Source organism: Panicum virgatum, chromosome 9K (genome assembly GCF_016808335.1).
Source record: "Panicum virgatum strain AP13 chromosome 9K, P.virgatum_v5, whole genome shotgun sequence".
NCBI lineage: Eukaryota > Viridiplantae > Streptophyta > Magnoliopsida > Poales > Poaceae > Panicum > Panicum virgatum.
The window spans coordinates 43,012,227-43,015,007 of NC_053144.1; the positions used below are offsets into that span (position 1 = coordinate 43,012,227).

At 41.7% G+C, this 2,781-nt stretch overlaps 1 non-coding gene across 1 annotated transcript; it reads left to right on the forward strand.

The window, feature by feature from the left end:
- The first annotated feature begins 2,111 nt into the window (after nucleotides 1-2,111).
- On the forward strand, nucleotides 2,112-2,218 carry LOC120653127. Its single transcript, XR_005666809.1, has one exon. It is a non-coding gene; the product is annotated as a small nucleolar RNA R71 (small nucleolar RNA).
- The last annotated feature ends 563 nt before the right edge of the window (nucleotides 2,219-2,781 follow it).

Consider the following 2,781-nt stretch of genomic DNA (forward strand, 5'->3'; position numbering starts at 1 on the left):
GAACATCAAGCAGCATATGTGTAAGGTTTTTCATGGAATATGACATATGGCTCTGGTAGGACATTGCATATCTCTGGGGAACTTACCTTTTTAGATTTTTGAAAACAACTCAAGATTTCAAACATCACTAGAACAAACTTGCACAACCTTATTTACCATATCTGAACTCACAACAACTTAGACTTGGATCAAGCATATGCAACCCACGGAACTTTCAGGTTCATTGGGAAGATATTTACATAACCAACAGATTTAAACTCGAGAGAACTCTTATTTTTCAAACTAGGCACAACAGACATGATAGAGCAAAGCAAAACTCATCCTTTCAACTTATCATAAGGAGTTAAAACATTTTTATCGCGCATGATGGAAAAGGGAAATAAAGCAGTAAATTTTTATTTTGATTTTGGAAGTTTTTTATCAAATTTTATTCAAAAGCAAATAAAGAGATACAATTGACTTAGGGGAGGGAACCTCCCCCAAGCTAGCTCTTGGTTTAGGGTCCGAAAAGCAGGACCTTTCTCCATACCTGATCAGGTTGAGGTCGTTTCGTCCGTACCTGGAGAAGTAGTAGCGGTCGATGACATCTTATTCTTCTTACGCCATACCTTCTTGGTCTTCTTTGATGGCGTATACGACGCAGGAATAGGATCCTCGGATGTAGGATAGACGATCTCCAGATCTTCCCATACTATATTGGTGATGAAGTCAGGGATCTTCTAGTCGTCTTCCACTTGCTCGGTTGGTGGAGTATGAATCTCCCAATCCTCCCAAGATGGCTTGGAAGGGGAGTGATAGTCTTGATCATCCCAACCGGGTTCTGCCCATAACCCCTATTTCTCACTATCCTCATGAATAAGGAATACCTCCCTCTTGTTTTGAAACTTGAATTTCATGGTCTTTCCCATAATGCGGAGGCTGATTTTTCCTGTCCCTACATCAATTCTGGCGTTTGTATCCTTGAGGAATGGTCGCCCAAGTATGAGTGGGATCCCAAGATCTCCTTCCATATCGAGGACTACGAAGTCCACCAATATATAGGTATTCTTGACTTTCACCATTAACCTTTCCACAACTCCTTCTGGATTTCTCATCATGGAATCCGCCAGCTAAACACACATAGTAGTAGGGGAAATTAATGGATAGCCTAGCTTTTCGAATGTTACCATGGTCATGATGTTGACGCTGACTCCGAGGTCACAAAGGGCGTGATCAAATTCACAATCGAAGATTGAGCAACTGATCACTGGGTTCTAGGATCTTCTCTTATTGTAGCTGCTAACTCACCCCACGCACCTCTTCTTGGGCGTGTGGGCTTCTCTGCGTAGCTGAGGGGTGTCCTGCTAAGTGGCTCTTTCCACATAGCATTTATGACATTGACGCTCTCTAGAGTTGATTCGGATTGCCCCAGAATCTTTCCTAGTTCAGCAGCAGGTGTGACAGCAGCTAACTGAACCAATTGAGTTTCTAGCGCCTTATTGAAACTCAGCTGGTTCTTCATAGCAGTGGAGAATCCGTCCATCTTGGCATTGATGGTCTCCATTGATTTGTCTATAGCGGCCAACTTCTTCTGAAGGGACTCATTGATCTTCGCTTGGCCGTAGACAAGATCTCTCAAGGTAGGCTGGTTAGGATTGAAAGAATTTGAATTTTCATTATGTCCTTGATAATATGGGCGTGGTTGATTCCACCCCTGACCTCCTTGTGGACGAAACCCATTGTTGCCATTGAGGAATAGAACTTCCTTTTGGGTTTCTGGGCAATTGTTGCCCGAATGTCCTATATTCCCGCAGACCTCACACATCATGCAAGTTTCCAAGGCTTGAAGTGTTTACATTTGAGCCTTATCTTGGGAATAATCCTCAAATTTCTTGAGGAGGAGATTAATCTTCATAGCGAGTATGTCGGCCTCCTTGACGGAGTGCATACCTTGCTGGCATGGTTAGAGGCGATCATCGCTCCAACCTTAGATGGAAACCATCTTCTCGATCAATGATGTAGCTCTTTCAATGATCAGCGAGAAGAAAGCTCCACCCGCAGCGGCATCCACATGACCACGGGATGACTGTGTCAACCCATTATAGAAGTTCTGTAGAATAAGCCAATTGTCCATTCCATGGTGCGGACACGCCAGAATGTACTCCTGAAGTCTCTCCCAAGCTTCAGGAATTGACTCATTTGATTCCTGCTGAAAGTTCGAAATCCGACCACGAAGAGCATTGGTTTTGCCCGTCGGGAAGAACTTCAAGAGAAACGCCTTGGTACATTTGTCCCAAGTGTCCACAACAACCTTGTTTGCATAAAACCACTGCTTCGCTCTCCCCAAGAGAGAGAACGGAAACAAACGGAGCCGGATTGCATCTTGTGATACACCCTTGGTAACAAAAGTAAGAACTGTTGGAGATGAGCGCTGGCATCCTCATTGGTGTCACAATCCGAGTTTTATGGGTTCAAAATATAGCTTTTGTGTTTACTTAAAATTTTAAACCATGATTTCAAAGCAAGGGTATTTTTGTAATTTTGAAAAAGTGCAAAGTCCTTTTTAGAAAATAGTTTTGCAAAACGCAAATTTTCAAATTTTGTGAGGGATTAAAATGCATATTTTGTTTTTCACTTTTACCCTCATAAAAAGATGTATTTATGCTTAAGGATACCCTTGCAATTTCAAAACTTAAGTTGAGTTCTTTTACTTTTTAAAAGATTTGACGGATATCAAAATAGTTTCAAATCCTTTGATCTAGTAAATTTTTGTACAACATGAAAGTTGTAGATCTTAAAAAG